Source organism: Pan troglodytes, chromosome 8 (assembly GCF_028858775.2).
Source record: "Pan troglodytes isolate AG18354 chromosome 8, NHGRI_mPanTro3-v2.0_pri, whole genome shotgun sequence".
In the NCBI taxonomy this organism is placed as follows: Eukaryota; Metazoa; Chordata; class Mammalia; order Primates; family Hominidae; genus Pan; species Pan troglodytes.
The window spans coordinates 30,715,332-30,743,071 of record NC_072406.2 but is presented as its reverse complement, the minus strand read 5'-3'; the positions used below and the strand labels follow the sequence as shown (position 1 = coordinate 30,743,071).

General features: G+C 41.0%; 1 protein-coding gene and 1 pseudogene across 3 annotated transcripts in view; both read right to left on the bottom strand.

Moving 5' to 3' along the window:
- Positions 1-27,740, bottom strand: part of STAM (signal transducing adaptor molecule) — a 239,768-nt gene that overhangs the window by 128,518 nt on the left and 83,510 nt on the right. The gene's annotated exons all lie outside the window — the stretch shown is intronic.
- LOC107966904 (pre-mRNA-splicing factor 38A-like) lies at positions 6,569-7,567 on the bottom strand (annotated as a pseudogene).

Genomic DNA, 27,740 nt, shown 5'->3' with positions numbered 1-27,740 from the left:
ATCGTTGTTTTACAGACAGTCCCTCCATTTGAGTTTGTTTGGTCCCTCCGTTTGAGTTCATTTGATGTTTCCTAATGATTAGATTTAATTATGTACCTTTGGGCAGGAATATGAAATTGTTCCATTTTCTGGTGATGTTAACTTTCATGTCTCAGGGCTTTTGTTTCTTAATGTTTTGGTTGCACATGGGTATTTTAATAATAGAAGGAGTTCTCATTTATAGGAGTTTGTGAAACAAGACATTGGGATTTATTTATTTATTTATTTATTTATTTATGGAGACAGAGTTTCGCTCTTGCTGCCCAGGCTGGAGTGCAATAGCATGGTCTCAGCTCACTGCAACCTCTGCCTCCCGGGTTGAAGTGATTCTCCTGCCTCAGCCTCCCAAGTAGCTGGGATTACAGGCATACGCCTCCATGCCCGGCTAATTTTTGTATTTTTAGTAGAGACGGGGTTTCACCATTTTGCGCAGGCTGGTCTCGAACTCCTGACCTCAAGTGATCTACCCACTTCGGCCTCCCAAAGTGCTGGGATTACAGGCATGAGCCACCACACCCTGCCTGGATTTTAAAAACCAGATTAATATGGCTGCGATCTCATACATGAAGACCGATGTCTTTTTAAGTGCATAAAAAGCACTAAATTATTTATGCATATGCAATTTCCAGGCATATTATTAACTCAACCTTCACATCGACGTTTGTGCCTCTAGATTATACCCTAGAAAATTCTGGGTATTAATTAATATACTTCCATTTTGCTCAAAAGTTCTTAACTGCAGCATTCTGTTCCGCATTACTTTATACTCTTACCATCTTCTCCTGCTTTGCTAAAATTATATATAATGCAAAACTGAGATGGCTGTAAAAATACATTTTGTTTCTTGATTAATGACCATGCCTTACATATTTAAATTCAATTTGTACAATTTGAAAATTAACAATTTTTCTTAAATTCAGTTAACATTTTGTGGTTTAACTTTGAGGATAATGACTGTAGAAAAATGGTTTTCAGATCAAATCATTTATTAATCATATGAGGACCTCAGAATTCTTTCTTTAGAGATTTTGCATCAGGAGCTGTGGGGCTAAGAAACCTGAATTTTTTAGCAAGGTGCTAGGCAGTTATGGTGCAAGCAGCTCAGTTGTCCCACCAGCCTTTAAGAAACACTGCAATAGAGAAAGGCTGGGTGTGGTGGCTCAACCTATAATCCCAGAACTTTGGGAGGCCGAGGCGGGTGGATCACTTGAGGTCAGGAGTTTGAGACCAGCCTGGCCAACAAGGTGAAACCCTGTCTCTACTAAAAATATAAAAATTAGCCAAACGTGGTGGTGGACGCCTGTAATCCCAGCTACTTGGGAGGCTGAGGCAGGAGAATCACTTGAACCCAGGAGGCGAAGGTTGCAGTGAGCCAAAATCACATCAGTGTACTCCAGCCTGGGCAAGAGCGAAACTCTGTCTCAGGGTGGGGAGAAAAAAAAGAAATATCAAGAAGGGGTGGGGAGGTGGGGAATGACTTCTAACAAATGCCATATTCAGTGTACCCAATAGAACGAAAAGAAAAAAAAATCAGCATTCCTACAGTCATGTCTCATTGTTTCTTATCAAAATGAACACTGTAGTTTTAAGTTTATAAAAATGAAAAATGATATCTGCATAGTCCATAGTCTGACAGATATTTTTAGCAAATATTTTATAACCATACAATTTATCTGACCATTCACTTAAGTAGTGTGGCTGGGAAGAAAAAACAATCGTAAAATCCAATTAGGTATTTTTGTTGTATTGAATTTGATGACATGATATAAACTAGATACAACTAGAAAGTAGGTTAAAATATTTTTGGGCCAGGTGTAGTGGCTCACGCCTGTAATCCCAGCACTTTGGGAGGCTGAGGTGGGTGGATGACTTAAGTCCAGGAGTTGGAGGCCAGCCTGGGCAACATGACAAAACTCTGTCTGTACAAAAAATACAAAAATTAACCAGGCATGGTGTCACATGCCTGTACTTCCAGCTACTTGGGAAGCTGAGGTGTGGGATTGTTTGCGCCTAGGAGGTTGAGGCTGCAGTGAGCTATAATCATGCTTCTGCACTCCAGCCTGGGCAACAGAGTGAGACCTTGTGTCAAAAAAAAAAAAAAAAGAAAAAAAATTTTTTTTGTAGTAGTGTTGTTACTTAAATAGAACTTCTAGTGTCTTTTTTTTAATAAGCCCTCCCACAAACAGACACACACACACAGACACACACACACACACGCACACCCCTTCTTAGGGAGGAATATATTCAAGATTGTGGGAAATGCATATGCTTCTGTTTTTGAGAAATATGCAAAACACAAAATAATTATAATTTGTCTGAATGATTTTTAATTTAATCATAAGTTGACTAAAATAGGTTTGTGGCTAAATTAATGTGTTCAGAAGCTGATTTTATTGAGTTAAACTTTCGCTGAACTTTATTAAAACCCTTGCAACAGAAATTAATCTTAAGAAATGAGGAAATGGAAAGGTTAATTTACATTAAGTGTACTCAAGAAGAAAAACTGAATTTAGAACAGTTGTTAGCCTGGAGTCTGTAGATTTTCGTGCATCAAATATTCATTTTTTCAAAGTTACAACTTTATTTGTAACTTGTATGCATAAACATTTGCTCCAAAATCTGGTATTACTTTTTTGTTTCAATTCCAAAATCAACATATATGAGAAATTTCATATAGAAACAATTTATAGCATTAAAAATGTATTACCCACTACAATGTGGCCTGGGTGACAGCGAGACTCTGTCTCCAAAAGAAAAAAAAAAAAAAAAGAAAAAGAAAAAAAAGAAAAAGTATTACATCTTGTGAGAATTGAAATTTCAGAAAGTTCAAAATTTCACAATACATTTTTTTGAAGTAGAGTTGATACTGTCTGTTTGTAAGTTGTATGAAATAACAATGACAAGTAGCAAAAGTTAGGTGTGAGCATAGCTAGTAAAAAGGTTTTTTAGAAAGCATTATTTTGTGAAAATGTTGGTTATTTTACAAGTTGTATGTTTATAGTTATGACGCATTTTTGCCCCTGGAAAATTCCAAATTATTTAATATGTTTATGGAGATATTATTTGCTTTGTTTTTGAAAAAGCATTTAAAAATATTTCTGTGAATTAACTTTAGATGATTGTAAACTTCGGAAACATTCAGTTTTCTTACTTAAAAGTATATTTTTAGTTGGATAAACATTAACAGAGGCAAAGAAACCTTTACCACATATATTTTAATGTTTTAGGAATTAAGGCTGAGCTGTTTTAGTACCAATTATAATCTTGTAGTAAATGAAATGGATCAGTTTAAAGCTATCAGTATTTTCTTAGGGGTAAAGATGGACTTATTAAGTATTTTTTTTTTGGCAAATACTAACAAAATAAAAGTTAGACACAATACCTTAGGGTATAATTGTTATTAGATTCTCATGACAGGTCTTCACAGATTCTCAGTCACAGTAGTGGAATGGTGACATGTGTCATGGTTAAGAGCCAAGGCTTTGGAGTGAAACTTGCCTTAGATTTGGGAAAAAGTACTTAACTTCTAACAAATGCCATATTTAGTGTACCCAATAGAACTGAAAGAAAAAGTACTTAACTTTCTTAAGCCTCAAAGTCCTTATCTGTAAAATGGAATAAGCAGTTGTCTGAGGAGCAAATGATGTAATATCTATAAATTTGTAGCACAGAGGTGGGCCCATATAAGTACCCAATAAATGTTAGTTGTTACTAATGACATTGCTGCTTTTCATGGTTTTATAACAGTCATACCAGGTGAAATTTCTGAAGTCCTACCTCACTTGTTTCTTGGATGGAATCACTTACGGAGAATAGTTTTGGTAAAATTTTCTTTTCCCGTAGTTTTTTCTGCTTTTGCTGGTTTGAAAGATTGCCTGTGTTTAGCTGTTTTCCTTATCTTGAATTAGAAGTAGAAGGCTACAGTTTATTTAGTAGTAGCATAGTAAAGAGGAGTTTCCTGTAGCTCGGTCTCCTTTAGGTTATATACAGTATCCTGCTGGTCATGGTTTTTGACAGTGACTATTTCAAATGAGGCAGACACTGGTGAGATATTTTCCAGCCAGCCTGACCCCCTGGCAGTGCTGTTAGGGCAGGCAGAGTGGGGTTTTGCTCTCCTGACATGCCCCAGGGAAGATGGGGGGCGGTGCGGCTACTATCTTCACAACAGAAGATCTTTTAGAGAATTCCATTGAGTCAGCATATTATTAATTTTTATGTATAGGTTTTTTTACATTTATGTAGGGATGCTTATATTTAATCTTAAAAGGTAGTCCTATACAGTTGTATCAGAAACCATAAGAGCTCTTTCACTCTTTCAAACCACTTTTTTTTTTTTTTTTTTTTTTTTTTTTGAGACGGAGTCTCGCTCTGTCGCCCAGACTGGAGTGCAGTGGCGCGATCTCGGCTCACTGCAAGCTCCACCTCCCGGGTTCACGCCATTCTCCTGCCTCAGCCTCCCGCGTAGTTGGGACTACAGGCGCTCGCCACCACTCCCGGCTAATTTTTTGTATTTTTAGTAGAGATGGGGTTTCACTGTGTTAGCCAGGATGGTGTCGATCTCCTGACCTTGTGATCCGCCCGCCTCAGCCTCCCAGAGTGCTTGGATTACAGGCGTGAGCCACCGTGCCCGGCCCCAGACCACTTTTATTAACTCAGGTATTATGAAAGGAATCACTGAAGAATATGAAAGCTCAAATAAGACTAAAAAATGCTTTAATACTGCTGAAGTCTTTCAGTTCAAGAGCAGGCAATAGAATGTATAGAATGTTTATCTTATGACCAGATACAACCTCCCAAGGAAAACTGGATCCCACAGGGCAGCTGGTCTCCACAGTTCCTGCCGGGACTACAGTCGCTGGAAGTCATTCAATCACTTTTCTTTTTTTAAGGGAATTAAGTACAGGTAAAGGAACTCTTCTAGCAAAGATCTTAATAATCTCTTGATTATCAATGTCCACGGAGGCTTTTTAGTCCGTCCTTTGCTTCTGCATTCTTGACCCCTGGCTTCTTTCATGTACTCTCTCCTAATTTGCCTGTCTTTCTGAACGGGTCATTCCAGTTTTCAATAGGTGACTTCTACTTCTTCCTGTCACCAGTGTGGGTGTTGCCTACGGTTCTGTTGTGTGGATTTCTGATACATATATATATAAACATTCTGGAGAGTCTTATTGACAGATTCCACAATTACTTAAACATTGTCAATTCTGGCCTAGATTGCTATATTAAACTCTAGTCCCTATCTCCAACTTTATGGGCTTTTTATTTTTTAGCTATACCACAGCTGTCTCAAATTAAACTTGTTAAACTGAATGCATCATTTTCATTACTACCACAATCTTCTAATTCTCTGCCCCTCTAAAAGCCATCTCTTCCTGCTGTATTTTCTGACTTTGTGAATGGCACTATTGTCCAGCAATTTAGGTCAAAACCATGACTAGTATTAGATACTTTCCTCTCCATCAAATCTTTTTCAATCCTGTTACCCTACTGCTACTGACTAGGCCTGGATAATGTCAATGCTTATGTGATAAAGGCTGGATACCTTAACCTGGATTTCAAGCTTGTGGGCAAGAACAAATGAAACTATGAAACCATGGGCTGTATAAAGGGTATTAAGTGCCACTCTCTGTTGAACTGTTTGATGAAACTGGCTTTGATGACCCAGAAGAAGCCTTAAATTTGAATGCATTCTGTTCTTTCAAAACTGCTGCTAACCAGTTTTCATGTTTATTACCACTTGCTGCTGCTGGAAACAAGTTAGGAGCTACTATGTTTTACTCATTTGGTCTTTGAATAATAGCAGCAGTACAAATCCCAGGATTCTCAAGGCAGTTCCAACCACAACAAACCAAAAACTAAACTACAGATAAATGGGAAACAGGTGTGTCCGGTTTGATAAAAAGGGAAAGGGTTATCAGGTGGCCACATCCTTGCCTTGTCATTCATATCCCCAACCTCCAGATCCTCTCTACTCTCATAAGTTTGAATACAGTCAAGGTTACTTGGGTCAAAAACTAATGTTGAGTATGATTAAAAAGAGAAACAAAACTCAGCACTTCCTTCATTAAAAATAAAGGTTGAGAAACTTGACAGGAAAAAAACTAAAATTTTTGTTTTTGTTTTTGTTTTTGTTTTTGTTTTGAGATGGAATCTCGCTCTGTCACCCAGGCTGGAGTACAGTGGCCTGATCTTGGCTCATTGCAACCTCCGCCTCCCGGGTTCAAGCGATTCTCCTGCCTCAGCCTCCAGAGTAGCTGGTACTACAGGTGTCCGCCATCACGCCTGGCTAATTTTTGTAGTTTTAGTAGAGACGGGGTTTCACCATATTGGCCAGGCTGGTCTCGAACTCCTGACCTGTGATCTGCCCACCTCAGCCTCCCAAAGTGCTGGGATTACAGGTGTGAGCCACTGCGCCTGGCCAAAAAACTAAAATATTCTTATAGCTACCTTGGGGAGATCTTAATCCTTCCACATAGACATATCCTTATATCCACAGGAGGCCATGTGGACTAAAACCAAACTGAGTCCATTACTCATTCCCTCACCGGCTCTTCTCGTGGCTCTTCTAAGACCTTTCGGGAGACTTTGAGTGGTTCTTGTGTCTGTGACTACAGTGATGACCTGGGGACTTGGAACGGGATCTGTGCCGCCGATCTTGGGACCTGCTGCGGTGAAGTCTTGGACTCTTGCTCCGATGCCTTTCTCGATGCAGGGAGGGACTTCTCCTTTTGGGAGATCGATTCCACCTTCTGGGAGACTGACTCCTACTCCTTCTGTAGCGCAGTGTGGGAGAGCAACGGGACTTGTCCAAGTCTCCATAGCTTCTCCGGCGGTGATCAGTTGATGGCACTCTCCAACTTCTCATCCTCCTCTTCTTCCTCTTCACTGGACTCCACATCATCCATGTCCTCTTCCAGAGCACTAACTCAAGGCTCCAGTTGCTCAGCTTCCTCTAATACATAGCGTTTCTGTAGCCGGGGCAGAATGATATCACACTCTCTTACTGTGCAATAGTTCATCAACAAACTCATCAACATGCATCAATTCAAACTCCTCATTTCGGTTCTGGCTCTTGATTTTTCAGTAGTCATTGTACGAAGCCTCCAAGTACTTGTAGCAATCAATTGCAGTGCCTGTTAGCCTCACGTAAAATGCCCCCAACATGCGGACATACTTGAAATCTTCATTTTTGATAAACTGTACAATGATATCCTTCTCGGGTTGAATTTGAAGCATCTTCAAAGTTTAACACAGAAAGGGTGTTGGTTTTATGTTGCCACCATAGAGGCCACCCACAAACCTTAACTCCATGGCTTTATCGACTACAAGTTCAGCCGTAAGTCCAAAGCACTCCTCTTTCCAGAACTTGGACTCATAGATTCGCGTTCAAAGATCTTCTCCACCAGATATTGAGGGTTAGTGCCGTGGATGCTGTGTGCATCCTTCACTGTACGGTTAGCCATTTTAGAATCTTTTGTGTATAGTATTAATTGAAGAATATAAAAATTTTATAGCTTTCTCAAATGAAGAGTTCCTTAATCAGATATGATGAAATAATTTCGTTCAGAAATGCTTCATTAATCTGCCATTGTTAGGAATAAGATGATTTTTCAAAAAATTTAAGCTCATTATCCTAAGTCCCTTTTTAAAAAAATGAGATGTAAGTCTCTTTCATCCTCATTGGTATGCAAAATACGGATTATAAATTATCTTCTGTCATTTCTAATCTGAAAAAAACAGATGACCAAGTTGCTTAGAATTGATTGAAGTCAAACGGTTCAGCTGTTGTGGTTTTGGATGAGGCAAGTTCACTGGTTTTAATGGGAACATTAAACCTCTACAGGCTGTTCAGAAAGGACAGAATTCAAACAATACAGAATAACACAGGGTAAAACAATGTCAGTACCTCTTCAGTTATTCCCTTTGCCCAATACTTAGGGCATTAATAAAACTTTGGTGTCCTTTTAAATCTTTATAAAACACTCATTCATTTTTTCCCTTTACACACACACACACACGCAGAGGGATAAATACATGGAAATAATCTATAAATATTTTGTGACTTTGCTATTTTGCTTGAACAGCTTGGAGATTTGTGTGCGTATGTACGTATATGTACATGCGTTTTCATAATATATACTTCTCTATTGATGGACATTTTGTTTATAATTTATAACTATATAGGTACATAAAACAACCATGTCACAATAAAATGGGGATCACAGTAACGTCAAGATTTGATTTTGATCTATTCATTGAAATTTATTTTGTACAGGCCATGTATTCTTTATCTCATTTGAAAATAACAATGAAATGAGGCATACACTACTGTCATAAACATTTCACCAAGGAAGAATCAGTATCACCAAGGAAGAATCAGGTTAAGTAACAGGCCCAAGTATGTTGTATCTTTGTGCAGTTGAATGCACATATGAGAGATTCCTAAGTGTAAAATTGATAGATTAAGGGGAACACACATTTTAGATTCTGGTAGATGCTGCTAGTTGTACTCCTCCCACAAAAACTACATCAGTTTAATTCCAGCAGCCAGGTATGAGAGCACATTTCCCCATATTCTCACACTAAATAGTGTAAATCTTTTTATTTTTTCCCAATTTGTATTTACTTGATTATTAAAATTGAAACTATTTTCATGTGCTTATTGGTATTATTTGTATTTTTCATTTTTTATTATACTTTAAGTTCTGGGGTATATGTGCAGAATGTGCAGGTTTGTTACATAGGTACACACGTGCCATGGTGGTTTGCTGCACCCATCAACCTGTCATCTACATTAGTTACTTCTCCTAATGCTATCCCTCCCCTAGCCCCCCATCCTGCGATAGGCCTCAGTGTGTGCTGTTACCCTCCCTGTGTCGATTTCATTGTTCAACTCCCACTTATGAGTGAGAACATGCAGTGTTTGGTTTTCTGTTCCTGTATTAGTTAGCTGAGAATGATGGTTTCCAGCTTTGTCCATGTCCCTGCAAAGGACATGAACTCATCTTTTTGTGGCTGCATAGTATTCCATGGTGTATATGTGCCACATTTTCTTTATCCAGCCTATCACTGATGGGCATTTGGGTTGGTTCCAAGTCTTTGCTATTGTGAATAGTGCTACAATAAACGTACGTGTGTATGTGTCTTTATGGTAGAATGATTTCTAATCCTTCGGTTATATACCCAGTAATAGGATTGCTGGGTCAAATGGTATTTCTGGCTCTAGATCCTTGAGGAATTGCCACACTGTCTTCCACAATGGTTGAACTAATTTACGCTCCCACTAACAGTGTAAAAATGTTCCTATTTGCACATCCTCTCCGGCATCTGTTGTTTCCTGACTTTTTAATGATCACCATCTAACTGGTGTGAAATGGTATCTCATTGTGGTTTTGGTTTGCATTTCTGTAATGATCAGTGATGATGAGCTTTTTTTCATATGTTTGTTGGCTGCATAAATGTCTTCTTTTGAGAAGTGTCTGTTCATATCCTTTGCCCACTTTTTGATGGGGTTGTTTGTTTTTTTCTTGTAAATTGTTTAAGTTCCTTGTAGATTCTGGATATTAGCCCTTTCTCAGATGGATAGATTACAAACATTTTCTCCCATTCTGTAGGTTACCTGTTTACTCTGATGATAGTTTGTTTTGTGGTGCAGAAGCTTCTTAGTTTAATTAGATCCCATTTGTCAATTTTGGCTTTTGTTGCCATTGCTTTATGTTTTAGTCGTGAAGTCTTTGCTTATGCCTATGTCCTGAATGGTATTGCCTAGGTGTTCTTCTAGGGTTTTTATGGTTTCAGGTCTTACTATTTGTATTTTTCCTGTGAGTTGCTCTTCCATGTTATTTGCACAGTATTCTCTTGGATGATGAGTCTTTTTTTAATGACTTGTAAGTGCATAGATAAGTTATGTACGTGCATTTTTTGTCACATATGTTTCTTTCCATCAGGTGCATGTGTTTGGCTTTGTTTATGATGGCTTTTGTCTTATAGGACATTCAAATTTTTGTGTACAAAATTCTAGTCTTTCCCCTGATTTTATGTTTTGCTTAGAAGACCTAGGTACCTCCAAATCTTAAGTACACTCTCTTCTATTTTCTTCTTTTATGGCTTGACTAACTTTCTTTTCATTGGAAATTTTGATTGTTCATGGCATAGGATAGAAATCTAATTGTATTTTTGCCTGCATTGATTTGAGAGTATGCCAGCAGCATTTATTAAATAGACCTTTCTTTCTTCCACCAAAATGAAATGCTGCCTACGGTATATATCAGGAGCTCTTTTCATTTCAAGGTTGCTTGGATATACAATCACTGTTATAAGACCAGGGAAAGGAGTCTCTGGTCTGTCACACATGCAGGGATTTGTGTGCTTTCAGTCCCACTCTTTTCTTTTCTTTTTTCTTTTTGTCTCTGTATTAGTCCATTCTCATACTGCTGTAAAGAAATACCCATGATTGGGTAGTTTATAAAGGAAAGAAATTTCATTGACTCACAGTTCCGTATGGCTGGGGAGGCCTCAGGAAACTTACAATCATGGCGGAAGGGGAAGGGGAAACAGGTAACTTCTTCACAAAGTGGCAAGACAGAGACAGCAGTGAAACCCTGTTTCTACTAAAAATATAAAAATTAGCTGGGTGTGGTGGCACACACCTGTACTCCTAGCTAATTGGGAGGCTGAGACAGGAGAATCACTGGAACCCAGGAGGCGGAGGTTGCAGTGAGACGAGATCACACCACTGTACTCCAGCCTAGGTGACACAGTGAGACTCCGTCTCAATAAAAAAAAAGAAAGATTAACTTTTAAGGGCTCATGCGATTACACTGGGCCTTCCTGGATGATCCACGATAATATTCCTGTCTTAAAGTCAACTGATTAGTAACCTTAATTACTCCTGCAGTGTCCCTTTTGGCCTGTAATGTCACATGTTCACAGATGTGACACTAGGAGGTGAGAGTCATGGGGACCAACATTTTGCCAACCACAATAGGTATATACAGATATTAAAAAGATTTTGAATTGGATCCTTAAAATATGTACCTTTTACCACATAATTGCATGTAAATAAGAAGTAAAAATTAGTATATGGATATTTACTTGAAGTAGAACCAATCTGACTAAGGGTGGGTAGTTTGAGCTGTGACTGAAAAGGCAATTAAGATAGTGACATGGAATCAGGGCAGAAAGGCAATTTGGCAAAGAAACAGTCTGAGAAAAGTCACAAGTCAGCTGGGTGCTCTGGCTTACGCTTGTAATCACAGCACTTTGGGAGGCCGAAGCGGGTAGATCACTTCAGGTCAGGAGTTCAAGACCAGCCTGGCCAACATGGTGAAACCCCATCTTTACTAAAACTACAAAAAAAAAAAAAAAAAAAATAGCCGGGTGTGGTAGCACGCACCTATAATCACACCTACTTGGGAGGCTGAGGCATGAGAATTGCTTGAACCTGAAAGGCAGAGGTTGCAGTGAGCTGAGATAGTGCCACTACACTCCAGCCTAGGTGACAGAGCGAGACTCCATCTCAACAAACAAACAAACAAACAAAAAGCCACAGGTAAGAAGATACAGAATGTACAAGGAGGAACGAGGAATTCAGCTGGAATCAAGCAAAAGCATGTGTAAGAGCAGGAAAAATTAAGAATGGAGAGATGGATTTGGATCAGGTTATCTGGCATTTCCCATCAGTCATAGATTGGAGTTGAGTGGTTAGAGGCAGGGAAATATTAGAAGACTGTTGCAGGAGGTCAGGCAACAAATAAAGTGGGCCTGAAAAAGCGCTGTGCTGTCAGGAGTCAAGGTGTAGTGATGGTTGTAATAAAGACTGTAGAAATTGAAATGAAAGTGACTTTCCAAAATGAAAGGTGGCATTCTGGCTTGTAGTAGAGACTTCTAGTTGTCCCCCAAATCAGTTCTCCATTTTTCTAGTAATCGAACCCTTCAGTTTTAACTTGGCACTGAGACTAAAGATATTTTTCAGTCTCTCTCCTAGTGAGGCATGGCTGTATGAGTAAGTTCTAGTCAACGGAATGTGAGTGGAAGTGACATGCAGCTTCCAGTAAGCATGCCCTTAGTGGGATATGGATGTCAAGCCAGCGATCCATCTTAGGACATGATGGATCTTGACACTCCCTAAGAATAATGGAGCAATTAAAATAAAGGAACATGGATATTTACCACCATGGAGCAGCTCCAGGGCTGCTGAATACAGCCGTGCAGTTGTGAGCACCATTCCCATAGACCACAGTGTGAATGGGACTCCGTAGAGTTGTGCAGTACACATCCTGCACAACCATACACAGTAGCCCAGAATCACCTGTGCAGGTAGGATAGATTGCAGGAGTAAGTCTTGGGAAGCTTACACCTGGGCTGTTTAAACTACTATTATTTTGGATCTCTGTTTCAGCTTCTGAACCTGTATTACAAGAAATACAAGGTTTTACATCATAGATAGCACTTGGGTGTTTTAGTGTCCTTTGGCAAAGGAAGAAAAGTTGAAAGGAGTAGTAGTCAAGGGGCGAGATGAAGTGAAGATTGCTTGAGGGAATGCTGAGTGCAAAGCACTATGGTAAGAGCCATGGGGAGTATAAAGAAAGCACAGTTCCTGCCCTCCAGGAACTTAAAATCTAGTGGGGACAAACATTTATGCCAATAATTTTACGGAATATCACCCTCAAGAAATGTATAATCTAGTGCAGAAAAATATATTTACCCCAATTATTGTATTATTTTATTTTATTTTTATAGAGGCAGGGTCTTGCCCACACTGGTCTCCAACTCCTGAGCTCAAACGATCCTCCTGCTTTGGCCTCTCAAATCGCTGGGATTACAGGCATGAGCCCCTGCACCCGGCCCTATACCAATAATGTTAATACACAGGAGTAAAGTGTGGCTTTAGAGGCAACAATCTAGTAAGAAAAAGACATTGAGACCAATAACATTAATATAAGCAGTGAAGCAAATCCTGGAGGTGCCCCTGATATTAGGCAGAATCTAACTAGCTAGCCTCAAGTTTCCAAATCACAACATTTGTCACTTTTCCCTTAAGATATTCTTACATTATGAGATTCAGCACTAATTTTTCTATTTCAGTGCTCTGAGACATCTGGCTTCTGTAGCACATAAGCAGTCTGCCTAGTATATTTTAAAGACTGTTTTTTTCCTCAGACAAAAAGGAAAAATCAATATTTTTTATTTGCACAAGAAAATGAAAACCGGCTTGGCCTCAGAGGAACCAAACATCTAATTTATTTTACAATGTTTTCTAAATATTACTCTAGAGAAGCTTATATTTATGATAGTATTTGAATATGACCTTTAAAATACATTGTTTGGGTTGTTTTGTTTTAAACAGACTATGATAATAATATAAGGGAAAATGCAGTTGAAAAATGAATGTGTATATGTTTACTGTTTATGTGAGGGCCAACCCCAAATCCTGCAGAACCTTTTCTCAATATTAAGACCATTCTCAATGCAGCAGCATTTGGCTATTAAAGCCCACAACAAATAATTTTTAGGGACCAATTAGGAGAATGACTGTACTGAACCCTGTGGATGTCTGGTTTATAAGACAAATTCGATGTTTTCTAAAATTTTTATTTTAAATTTAATTTTTATTTTTAGTTCTGGGATACCTGTGCAGGATGTGCAGGTTTTTTACGTAGGTAAACGTGTGCCATGGTGGTTTGCTGCACCTGTCAACCCATCACCCAGGTATTAAGCCTCACATACTTTAACTATTTTTCCTAATACTCTCCCTCCCTCCACCCCACTCCCCCGACAGGGCCCAGTGTGTATTGTTCCCCTCCCTGTATCCATGTGTTCTCATTGTTCAGCTCCCACTTATAAGTGACAACATGCGGTGTTTGGTTTTCTGTTCCTGCATTAGTTTGCTGAGGACAATGGCTTCCAGCTCCATCCATGTCCCTGCCAAGGACATGATCTTGCTCCTTTTTATGGCTGTATAGTAGTGCATGGTATATATGTGCCACATTTTTTTTATCCAGTCTATCACTGATGGACATTTGGGTTAACTCCATGTCTTTGCTATTGTGAATAGTGCTGCAATGAACATACCTGTGCGTGTATCTTTGTAATAGAATGATCTATATTATTTTGGGTATATACCCTTTAATTTAATTTTTAATATTTTTGTAGACACAGAGGTCTTGCCTTGTCACCCAGGCTTGTCTTGAACCCCTGGGCTCAACTGATCCTCCTGCCTCAACCTCCCAAAGTGCTGGGATTACAGGTGTAAGCCACTGCGCCCGGCCCAGTATTTTTTTTTTTTTTTTGAGACAGAGTTTTATTCTGTCACCCAGACCACAGTGCAGTGGCGCAATCATGGCTCACTGCAGCCTTGAACTCCTGGGCTCGAGTGATCCTCCTACCTCAGCCTCCTAAGTAGCTGGGACTACAGATGTGTGCCACCACGCACCAGCTATTTAAAAAATTTTTTTAAAATTAATTACAGCAAAATTTTTATCGCTGTTTCCCAGGCTGGTTTCCAACTCCTGGCCTCCAGCAATCCTCCTGCCTCAGCCTCGCAAAGTGTTGAGATTACAGGTGTGAGCCACCACGCCTGGCCTTCTGTATTCTCATACAGTAAGTCACTACCCAAAAGGAGACATAGAAAAATAAAAATAAATAACACACAGTGTTAAGCAGAGGCCCAAAGGTTGTGAATATGTAAGGGAGGAAGGATTATTCTCACTGGGTGAAGCTTGAAGCCTTCATTGGAGTGATGGCTGTGAAAGGATTGGTAACATTTTGACATGCACAGTTAGAAATGTGTATGGGGGCTGGAGAAGGATTGGGAGGAGCGGATGGTGCAAAGAGAGGCAAGGAGCATACAAGATAAAAATAAGGTGGGCCAGACATGGTAGCTCACATCTGTAATCCCAGCACTTTGGGAGGCTGAGGCTGGTGGATCATTTGAGGTCAGGAGTTTGAGACCAGCCTGGCCAACAGGGGGAAACCCTGTCTCTACTAAAAATACAAAAATTAGCTGGGCATGGTGGTGCACACCTGTAATCCCAGCTACTCGGGAGGCTGAGGCAGGAGAATCGCTCCAACCCGGGAGGCGGAGGTTGCCGTGAGCTGAGATTGGGCCACTGCATTCCAGCTTGGGTGATGGAGCAAGACCCTGTCTCAAAACAAAACAAAAACAAAAACACAAAAAACCAAGGGGCACATGCTGGGCCTCTCTCGGAGAGGCATGGTCTTCATTTAGCAGACAAAGGCCAACAAAGATTTTTGAACCTGGTGGTGACGATCCTGTCTGTCCTTTGGTCATTGTGAGAAAGACTGGAAGGGTCAAAGACTGAAAGCTGGAGACCAATTTAGGAGGCTGTTGTATGATTCCAGGCAAGAAGTTCTGAGAACCAAAAGGAAGGAACATGAGTAAAAAGGCAAAGGTGGATGAGGTGTTTGGGACATTCTTGAAAAAGAAGTTTCAGAGTTTGGTAACTGGGAAGAACTGGAAGAAGAAAAGGAGCACCCTAAAATAGTCCTCAGAATTCTTAAGCATATAAGTTATAAGTATAACCTTATAATCTACAATGAAACAAAAATAAAGAAAGCATTGTATTTCCCCCAAAGATACACATTAATAAACTCCCACATATCAGTAAATGGCAAATCTATTTTGCTATTCCCCTGACCTTGCAGTCATTGTTGATGTGACATTTTCTTTCATATTTCTGTTTGCTGGTTTGACCTTCAAAATATATCCAGATGCGTGGTCAGGTTTGGTGGCTCAGGCCTGTAATCCTAGCACTTTGGGAGGCTGAGGCGGGCAGATCACTTGAGGTCAGGAGTTTGAGACCAGCCTACTCAACATGGTGAGACCCCATCTCTACTAAAAATACAACTGTTAGCCAGGCGTGGTGGCACACACTTGTAGTCCTAGCTACTTAGGAGGCTGAGGCAGGAGAATCGCTTGAACCCAGGAGGTGGAGGAAGTTGCAGTGAGCCGAGATCACGCCACTGCACTCCAGCCTGGGAGACAAAGCAAGACTCCATCTAAAAAACAAAACCAAACAGAAAGCAAAGTATATCCAGATGCAGACATTTCATCCTTCCATGGCTGACCCTATCCTGGGCTGGGCCATCATTTTCTTTTGTCTGTATCATTGCAATTGCCTCCTAACTGGTTTCCTCATTTAATCCCTGGGTCCCTATAGACTACTCTTAACATAGTAATTATTTTATTAAACCAAAGTGAAATTGGTGCTTGTAATCCCAGCTACTTGGGAGGCTGAGGCAGGAGAATCGCTTCAACCCAGGAGGCGGAGGTTGCAGTGAGGCGAGATCACACCATTGCACTCCAGCCTCGGTGACAGAGCAAAACTCCATCTCAAAAATAAATAAACAACGTGAAATCATGTCATTCCTTTTCTCAAAACTTTCCAGTAATTACCCACTTCTACTTTTATTATCAGAGTAAGTCAGCGTCCTAACTATGCGGCCTGCTAAGCCCTCTGTAATCTGCTGCTTCTCCTCGGCTGTCACAATCACCTTCTACCTTATTGTCCTTTGCTATTTTGCTCCAGTCACACTTGACACCTTGCTGTCCTCAGAAAATGCCAACCATGCTCCTGCCTCAAGGCCAATGCCCTTGGCACTGCTTCCCTGTGAGTTTTTGCTCAAAATGTCACTTTGTCACAGAGGCCTTCCCTGACTACCCTGTGAGGTAGCAACCCTCTTCCTTCCACTGCATTCTATATCCCCTAACTCCAACTTAATTTTTAAATAACAGTTGACAAAACACATATCTTCATAGTTTGTGGGTCCCACTGTATAGATCATAAACTCAATGAGGGCAGGCCTATTGGTCTTTTTATTTTCCTTTCTTTCATTGTTTCATCACCAACACCTAAAGCAGCTTGGCACAGAATAGGTATTGATTTTTTTTTTTTTTTGAGCCAGAGTCCCTGTTGCCCAGGCTGGAGTACAGTGGCACAATCTCAGCTCACTGCAACCTCTGCCTCCCAGGTTCAAGCGATTCTCCTGCCTCAGCCTCCCGGATAGCTGGAATTATAGGTGCCTGCCACCATGCCCAGCTAATTTTTGTACTTTTAGTAGAGATGGGATTTCATCATGTTGGCCGGGCTGGTCTCGAACTTCTGACCTAAAGTGATGTGCCCGCCTTAGCCTCCCAAGGTATTGAAATATTTATTGAATGAATGAATCAATGAATCCTATCAACAGAATGTTGAATTCCAGAAGTATGTACTAGATAATTCCGTTGTTAACACTTGTTTGTAACATAGCACCTGATGAGAATTTCTGATAAACTATAAATTGTAACCGGCAACAGAAAAAAATACCTAGTCTAAACAAATCTACTCTCTACCATACCTTAGTATCATGCTACTCAACTATTTTCTAGCAAAACAAAAACTTTTGAGGTGTGGGGTTCGGTTAACAAGTAATTTTGGCATGATTTTTCAAAAGAGCTTTTAAGCTACAGAATTCACTCAGCCATATAACAACTTTATTAAAGAACTATCCATATGCCAACACTGTGCTCTGGGCATGAAGACATAAAAGGTTGTTCCTGCTCTCAAGGGGATTACAGTCTTTTTTTTTTTTTTTTTTTTAAGGACAGATCAACTTGCAATTAAAAATGTACATGTCAAGTGCTTTGCGAATATGCTATTGGAGTACGGAAGAGGGCCAATTAACTCAGGAGAGACTCTGCAAAGGAGGGCAGGCTGGAGCTGAGTCTTGAGGGATTACGTAGATTTTATTTACACAAAATATAAATAGATGTTTGTTTATTTTTAACATTTTTTTCTGTGCTGGGCAGAGGCAACAGCAGCCTGACCAAAGGCATAGGGTTCTGAAGGAGTTTGATGGGGAAAATGCTGTGGTTTGCATATGAGTCCCTTCAAAACTCCTATGTTGTTACATAAAGCCCAAGGTGATGGTATGAAGAGGTGGGGCTTTTGGAAGGTGACTGGATAGGATTGGTGTCCTTATAAAAGGGCTGGAAGGAGTGAGTCTGTCCCTTTTTTGCCCTTGTAAAAATGCATCAAGAAAGTGCGAGTGGGCCGGGTGCGGTGGCTCACTCCTGTAATCCCAGCACTTTGGGAGGCCGAGGTGGGCAGATCACGAAGTCAAGAGATCGAGACCATCCTGGCCAACATGGTGAAACCTCATCTCTACTAAAAATACAAAAATTAGCTGGGCGTGGTGGCGGGTGCCTGCAGTCTCAGCTACTCAGGAGGCTGAGGCAGGAGAATTGCTTGAACCTGGGAGGCGCAGGTTGCAGTTAGCCGAGATTGCACCACTGCACTCCAGCCTGGGTGACAGGGAGAGACTCCATCTCAAAAAAAAAAGAAAAAAAAAATGCACCTGTAATCCTAGCACTTTGGGAGGCCGGGGTGGGTGGATCACTTGAGGTCAGGAGTTCCAGACCAACCTGGCCAACATGGTGAAACCATGTCTCCATTAAAAATACAAAAATTAGACAGGCATGGTGGCACATACCTATAATCCCAGCTACTTGGGAGGCTGAGGCAGAAGAATCACTTGAACTTGAGAGGTAGAGGTTGCAGTGAGCCGAGATCACACCACTGCACTCCAGCCTGGGCAACAGAGGGAGACTCCATCCAACAACAACAACAACAACAACAATAACAACAACAACTAAATTTTGACATAAGAATGCATCCTATGGCCATAAGCTCTCAGACTTTCTTTTCTTTGGTTTGATCTTGGGCTATGAGATAGTTTACATGTATCCATCAAAGAGAAACCTGCTGTTATTGGCTGTAGAGTAGTTAATCAATAATTCTGTTTTTCTTTATGATATTGGGTAGGGTATTTTCAGTGTTTATTGATATGATAATTTGAAACCAAACCTATGAGGTTTTTCTCTTAGATGAAAAAATGAAGTCTAATCAGGAAGAAGGGAGATGACAGATAAGAGAATAGAAGAGTTTATATTGAAAGAGAAAGAATGGAATCAAGGTTTTCTGTATGGGGGCTACAACATTTTAACTTGAGATTTTCTTTCCTGTCGCGTTCCAACTTGTTTCCTTCTAATTTCTTGCTAAAGCTAATTAGAAATCCTCAAACTAGGACAGGCGTGGTGGCTCACGCCTGTAATCCCAGCACTTTGGGTGGCTGAGGCAGGTGGATTACTTGAGGTTAGGAGTTTGAGACCAGCCTGGCCAACGAGGTGAAATCTGATCTCTATTAAAAATACAAAAATTAGCCGGGTGTGGTGGCGGGTACCTGTGATCTCAGCTACTGCGGAGGCCGAGGTATGAGAATCATTTGAAGCTGGGAGGCAGAGGTAGCAGTGACGCAGTGAGCCACGATCATGCCACTGCACTACAGCCTAGTCTGGTCAACAGAGTGAGACTCCATCTAAAAAAAAAAAAAAAAAAAAAAAAAAGGAACTCCTCAAACTAAAAGCAGGTAGTAGAGTAAAGCTAGCTACTTTAACCAATGTATCCAGAAGTCTCAGCAGGTTAACATAAAATCAAAAAGGATGGGTGTATAACCCACCTCTGTGCAGTGGATCCAGGGACCTAGGCTCCTTCTATCTTATGGCTATGCTGTCTTTAACATATGCCTTTCAAGATCAACTTGACTGTCTTTATCACTCTAGCACAGCAGAAGAGACACACAAATTTGCATGCAGGCAGTTTTTATGGGCCAGATGTGGAAGTAGTATTCATGGATGTTCCACTGGCAAAAACATAGCTGGATAGCTAAAACAAATTATATACAATGCTGGTGCCCAGGAAAGTATAGAATGGTACTTTAGAATCGCATTAACACGGCCAGATGTGGTGCCTCATGCCTGTAATCCCAGCACTTTGGGAGGCTGAGGCGGGCAGATCATTTGAGGTCAGGAGTTTGAGACTGGCCTGGCCAGTATGACGAAACCCTGTCTCTACTAAAAACACAAAAATTAGCTGGGCGTGGTGGCGTGCACCTGTAAACCCAGCTACTCGGGAGGCTGAGGCAGGAGAATCACTTGAGCCCAGGAGGCAGAGGTTGCAGTGAGCTGAGATTGTGCTGCTGCACTCCAGCCTGGGTGACAGAGTAAGACTCAGTCTCAAACAAAACATAACAAAAAACAAAACAAAACAAAACAAAAAAAGAATTGCATTGACAGTCATTACTAAAATGACCGTTTTTTTCAGTGTTTGCATCTATGGAATTCTTCATTCTTTAAAAATAAATTTCAAAGAGCTGTTTATCTAATAGGGACATTTATCTTTCATCTATTGCTTCTCCTGCAAGTTTTCTTCCTCTCTCTTGTTCCTTATAGTTATGGGCTTCCAACACCCCCTCCGCAGTGGACACACGTGCTTTGGCATATGCAAGCTGATTATATTTTGCTTTGTGATGTCTCTCTCTATAATTTGAAACTATAGAAATCCACATTTAGAGGGATCTATATGGGGCTTTGTATTTTATGCCATTGATCTACATGTTTATTTTTTCCATCAATTCTGCCCAGTAGGTAGCTGAAAGGTATTACAGAGATGAGGGAACAATGTATATGATGAAAAAAAGAATCAACCAGTTAAGTTTGCGTTCAATTTCCTTATTCAGTTGATTTGATTTCAGTCTCTCAAATAACAGCTGAGTGTGTGTGTCTGTGTGACTGTGGCAGGAAGATGAGGAGGTGGGGATGGACAAATGAAAGTAGTGAGAGATTGTGGAGGACTGAGATAGAGCTAGTAAAGCTGTGAGCTGCTAAATTGTTTGGGGTTCATGCTGTTGAAGAACAAAATTTCAACATATTTTGTTAAAATATCAAATTGGCTTTTATTAGCAATTCATGAATTAGGTAGCGTCTCATTTATGAAATAGAAAAGACCCTCCAATGGGCTGAGCAGAGGATGTGGGCTTTATAGGCATACAGAGCTGCAGAAGCAGAAACAGGGAACAGAAAGCCAACTGGTCATTTCCAAGTTACTCTCCTTCTAGGATTCAGGCTGAGAGAACTTTCTCATCATGCCTATTCAGGGTGACTAGGCTCCTTTTGACTGGCTGCGGTGAGTTTCCTATTCCGTGGAAAACCATTTTAAAGTTCAGTTTGACTATGTGGTACTTAGCATGACTGACTCCATTCTGGTTTGCTCTGGTTTGTTGGGGCTTAGTGCAGCAGCTCAGTCCAAAACAACGCCTTCCTATTAAATTTCATTTGGCAAAGCAATAATGATTCTATATTTGTGTATTGATTTCATGAATTCCAAACAGCTTCTGAATCGTCAGACTTGTTGGAGCACAACGTTGTATTTGATTATTAATATCTGATTTAAACAAGGTTGCAAAATGAGTCATCAATGGCAGTGAACTAAATTCAGGTTCTCATATTTTCCCTAAAACTAATCAAGCGAACAACCTAGAGAGGTATTAAAATTAAGGACATGTAAAAATGCTGTCAGGAAGGTAGCAGTGTGGTGTTTAATACAATAATTTTGCTTCTTAGGAAGACAGGATAAGTGACTTTTTGAATAAACACTGCAATAATTGTGTATAGAATTCATATTTCTTCATGCTGAAAGACAAAAAAAGGAATTACTCTGAGTGCAAAGAAATTTATAGCTCAGTTGTAAGTATGCATTGAAAAGTGGAATTAAAGCTTCCTGAAGCTTATTTGAATTTATAATGAAGGAATTCAGAAGTAAAGCAGTGTCGACTTGATATTCTCAATGTTGTGACCCTTCCTAAAACTCTTCGGGTTTCTTTATCATATAAAACTTGCTTGCCGCAGAAATATTGGCAGTATATGAAATCTGGACGGAATCCAGAACCTAGCACAGTCCAGGGAAAAATGTTCTTTCGGGTGTTGAATATATAGAGGCATGACACAAACAAGCCTTCATCTATTTATCATAGTTCATGGTCTGGTCATGTCCCCTGCCAAAGCTTTTCTGGGAAGCCGTAAGACGAAAATGATTTGCTGGCCTAGCTTCTGACTTGACTTCATTCCTCTCTGTGGGGGATCACTTTACATTTTCTTAATTGCAGGGACAGCTTGTGTGGTTGGCAGTTGTTTGAATTGAGAAATGGACTTTAATGAACTACAGTTTCTTTGGCTCAGCTGGAATTTAAGTAGTCATAGACTAAATTAACAGCCACAGTCAAAGCCCAGATGACAGCTGTGTCACAGAAAAGGAAAGGTAAGGGTTTATTATGTGCTACTATATTAGGATCATGCTCTTAAAATAATGAGTTTTGCAACTTCACACTTTTGAGTTATATTGCCATTTTTTAAAGGTACCAAAAGGCTCCTCCAAGATAATGTTACGAACCTCAGGTGTCAGGATAGGAAATGTAGCCTGGCCGATTGCAGATAGTAATTTGTTTTCATCTTGTGATTTATAATACGTAGTTTTTGCTTCATTGTGACCGAATGCAATAGGCCGTGAACATTATTTCCATTTAACATCTAAGGTTACAAATGTGAATAAAGTTTAAGTTGCATGGACGAACAGAATGAAAATTAGAACTGTCATCCTTAACCTTTAATTTTACAAGTGGTACCACCTCTACTACTTCTACGGACATCACAAACATTTGTTCTTGCATTTTAAAGACATTATGCAAATTAAGGCTAGGCACGGTGGCTCATGCCTGTAATTCCAGCACTTTGGGTGGCCGAGGGGGGCGGATCATGAGATCAGGAGTTCGAGACCGGCCTGGCCAACATGGTGAAACCCCATCTCTACTACAGTGACCGGATGGTCACTCTTCTTGCACATGAAATTTCCATAGGTAGAGTGGGGTTCAGGAGTTGCTTGCTTCAGTGCTAAAATAATGTCACATGCATCCCACCTCTCTGGTCTACTGCAGGGTGGGCTATGTTTTCAGGCCTTAAAAAAGTGACCAGTGATGGTTTCAGGCTCCTCGGTTTAGTTAAAAGAAGTCCAATTTCAAACATGTCCTTCCTCCATTAAAACCAGTGGAAGTGGGGAAAACAACTCTCTTCAGAAACCCTCGAACACCACAGGATTCAGTGAGTTTGTGTATCTGCTCTTGAACCAATTACTGTGGACGAGTGCATGAAATAATTTGGTTGTGCGAATCAGGGTCCATTTCTGAGGCTAGAGATGGAATTTATGTCACCCAAACCACATGGTTGACAATAAAGTTTCCTTAAAAAAAGTTGGTGTCATAATAAAGGGAGATAATATTTGCTACCAAATAGCGACATTGCATTTATACCATGCTAACAATTAAGAACAAGTACAGAAAACTTTTGCTTCTATACAGAAGTCGGTAAGTAGCAGCAGGTCATAGCTTCTGCTGCAACAATTAGAGCAAGCAGATGAATGACAAAAATCATAGTTTTAAAGACCATGGAGAGATGATCAAGCAAAGAGAACCAGACCAGTGGTTCTCATGCTTTCACATGTGTGAGAATCACCCAGAGGGCTTGTTGAAACAGACTGCAGGGGCCCATGCTGCAGAATTTATGAATCAATAAGTATGAGTTGGCATTTATTCTGTAATTCTGCAGTAAAGGCAATAAGTCAAGTTGGGGAATGGTGAAAAGAACAAAGGTAGAAAGGACTTGGCATTCCTATTTCAACTTTCTTCAAAGAGTGGAAAAGCTGTTATTTGAAAAAAGGATTTGCTTTATTTAGTGTGGTTCTTAAAGGTTGCTGTGGTTTGAATATTGAACATTTGTCTTCTCCAAAACTCACGTTGAAATTTATTCTTTTTCTTTTGAGATGGAGTCTCGCTGTGTCACCCAGGCTAGAGTGCAGTGGCACCATCTTGGCTCGCTGCAATCTCTGCTTCCCGGGTTCAAGCGATTCTCCTGCCTCAGCCTCCCGAGTAGCTGGGGACTGCAAATGCGTACTACTGTGCCCAGCCAATTTTTGTGTTTTTAGTAGAGACAGGGTTTCACTATGTTGGCCAGGCTACTCTCAAACTCCTGACCTCAGGTGATCCACCCGCCTAGGCCTCCCACAGTGCTGGGATTACAGGCATGAGCCACCGTGCCTGGCCTCAGGTTGAAATTTAATTCCCAAGGTGGCATCATTGAGAGGTAGGCCCTTTAAGAGGTGTTTGAATCATGAGGGCTCGGCCCTCATAAAGGGATTACTCCATCATAGATTAATGGATTAATGGATTATCATGGGAGGGGAGCTGGTGGCTTTACAAAAAGAGGAAGAAAGACCTGAGCTAGCACGTTGGTGTGCTCAGTCCCCTGGCCATGTGATACCCTGTGCCCCATTGGGACTCTGTGGAGTCCCCACCAGAAAGAAGCCTCTCATCAACAGATGAACAGATGAAAAAAATGTAGTATATATACACATACACAGGCCAGCATGGTGGCTCACGCCTATAATCCCAGCACTTTGGGAGGCTGGAGGTGGGCAGATCACTTGAGGTCAAGAGTTCAAGACTAGCCTGGCCAACATGGTGAAACCCGTCTCTACCAAAAATACAAAAATTAGTGGGGGGTTGGTGGCAGGCACCTGGAATCCTAGCTACTTGGGAGGCTGAGGCATGAGAATTCTTGAACCCAGGAGGCAGAGGTTGCAGTGAGCCGAGATCGTGCCACTGCATTCCAGCCTGGGAGACAGAGTGAGACTCCATCTCAAAAAAAAAAAAAATAAGAGAAAAGTAAAAAAAGAAAATGTAGTATATATACACAATGGAATATCATTATGGAATTTTATTTCATAAATAAGAATGAAATCTTGTCATTTGCAGCAACATGGATGGAACTGGAGGCCATTATGTTAAGTGAAATAAGCCAGGCACAGAAAAGCAGATGCTCATGTTCTCACTCATGTGTGGGAGCTAAAAACAGTGGAACTCATGAAGATAGGGAGCAGACTTGTGGTTACCAGAGGCCAGGAAGGAGTAGGGAAAGGGGATGAAGGGAAAAATAAGGATATAAATGTTTCTGAGGCATGGCTGGGTGCGGTGGCTCATGCCTGTAATCCCAGCACTTTGGGAGGCCGAGGCAGGCAGATTACTTGAGGTCAGGAGTTCGAGACCAGCCTGGCCAACACGGTGAAACCCCGACTCACCTAAAAATACAAAAATTAGCCAGGCATGGTGGCGCGTGCCTGTAATCTCAGCTACTGGAGAAGCTGAGGCAGGATAATTGCTTGAGCCGGGAAGGCGGAGGTTGCAGTGAACTGAGATAATGCCACTCCATTCCAGCCTGGGCGACAGAGTGAGACTCCATCTAAAAACAAAAAATGTATTTGAGGCAAGATGGGTAGCCAAGGAAATGACCACGTTCTTGGGACGTAGCAACCGTGGTGACTGTACAGTCAACACAATAAGCCTCAGCATTTGCATTGTAGTTGAGCTCATTCAAGCAAAGTTATCTTCAGTAGGGACTTTCTCCTCGAGAGTGCACACATATTTTGATTTTACCTGTCCTCAAACTCACCCTTTGATCATTATAATAGTAAAAAACACACCCCAGGGTGGAGATTTAAGATGCTAATGAGACATATGATGTATGAAGAAGCATGTACAGCTACTGTACCTGTGCAGCCAGAAGACAACCCAGAACATGCTTACTAGCAACGCCTCTTCCCACTCCCTCATGAATAATCATGTAAGACTCCCTTTCCCTAGTAACGGTCTTTGCTGTCTCATCCTTATGAGCAGCTTGCCCTGAATCCTCTCTCCCTGAGGATGTACTGTCTATTCTGTACCTAACTTTCAAAATATTCTTTTTCCTTTGCAATAAATTACTCTATGCTGCATCCCCTACACTATATGTCTCTTGTTTAAATTCTTTATATTTTCTGAGACGGAATCTCGCTCTGCCACCCAGGCTGGAATGCAGTGACGCGATCTCAGCTGACTGAAACCTCCGCCTCCCGGGTTCAAGCAATTCTGCCTCAGCCTCCCGAGTACCTGGGACTACAGGCATGCACCACCACACCGAGCTAATTTTTGTAATTTTAGTAGAGACGGGGTGTCACCATATTGGCCAGGCTAGTCTCGAATTCCTGACTAGTGATCTGCCCACCTGGGCCTCCCAAAGTGCTGGGATTACAGACGTGAGCCACCGCGCCCAGTCTCTTGTTTAAATTCTTTTAAACTAAGAAGGCAAGAACTGAGGTATCACAACAGCCATCAACGTATTTCTTACCACTGAACTGTACACTTAGAAATAGTAAGGATGGTAAATTATACGTGTATATTTTATCTCAATTAAAAAAAGACTTTGCCAGATGTGGCTCCTTGATGTTGGATTCTTAGCCTCCATAACTGTAAAAGATAATTCCTTTTCTTTATAAATTACACAGTTTCAGGTATTCTGTTATAAGCAGTAGGAAACAGACCAAGACAGAGGTTCAAGGACCCATAGGAAGAGTAAGAGGCAGGAAGACTTCTGTATAATTTCTTTGAATACTTCATTTGTTTGTTTTACTTCATTTTATTTATTTATTTATTCTGAGACAGAGTCTCGCTCTGTCCCCTCCAGGCTGGAGTGCAGTGGCGTGATCTCAGCTCACTACAACCTCTGCCTCCTGGGTTCAAGCGATTCTCCTGACTCAGCCTCCCGAGTAGCTGGGATTATAGGCACCCGCCACCACACCCGGCTAATTTTTGTATTATTAATAGAGACGGGGTTTTACCATGTTGGCCAGGCTGGTCTTGAACTCTTGACCTTAGGTGATCTACCCACCTCGGCCTCCCAAAGTGCTGGGATTACAGGCGTGAGCCACCACACCCAGCCTTCTTTAAATACTTTAGATTGTGTAACAGGGTCACATTTCACCCCTCCTATTATGTATGTCCTCACACATATGTGTGGGTTTCCCGTCCCTTCCTTTCAGAAGTGGGGTCTTTTTCTTCATCCCTGTGCGTCTGGATCACCCTTGTGGTTTAACTGAAAGAATATGGTGGAAGTGATGTGTACGCAACCTGGAGCTTAGGTCTCAAGAGGCTGTTGAGTTTCTGCCTTCATTTTTTTTAGAATTCTGTCCTAAGATATATAATGAAGTCAGGCTAGTGTGGAGGAGGATGAGAGGTCACATGAGAGAGAAACAAAGAGCTCTAGGCAATAGCCAGTGACGTCTGTCAGTCAGGCACGTGAGGCCATCTTGGATCTTCCAGCTCAGATCGTCCATCAGTTGAAAGCAGCCACCTAATTGAGCCCAGGCAAAACCAGTGGGGGACCACCTAGCCAATCCACAGATAAAAATCACTGTTATTTTAAGACGTTAATTCTAGGTGTGGTTTGTTACTCAGTAACAGATCACTGAGACAGTGAAATTTGTGGTCAAGTTGTCCTAAACACGGTATGGAGCTCCTGTGAGTTAGTGAGTTCACCATCAATGAAGGTATTCAAGTAGCGGGGGAAAGAGGAGGATCATTTGGGAGAAATAATGTAGACGAAGTTTAAATATCAGAAGAGGGGACTAGATGTTCTTTTTTTTTTTTTTTTTTTTTTTATATGGAGCCTTGCTCTGTCACCCAGGCTGGAGTACAGTGGTGCAATCTCAGCTCAGTGCAACTTCCACCTCCTGGGTTCAAGAGATTGTCCTGCCTCAACCTCTGAATAGCTAGGATTACAGGCGCGTGCTACTATGCCCCGCTAATTTTTGTGTTTTTAGTAGAGACGGGGTTTCTCTATGTTGGCCAGGCTAAGACCAGATGTTCTTAAAAGTTTTTTCTGATCACAAGATAATAATCCTAGGGACCTAATTATGTAATGATCATCTTAGGTATGCCTGTCA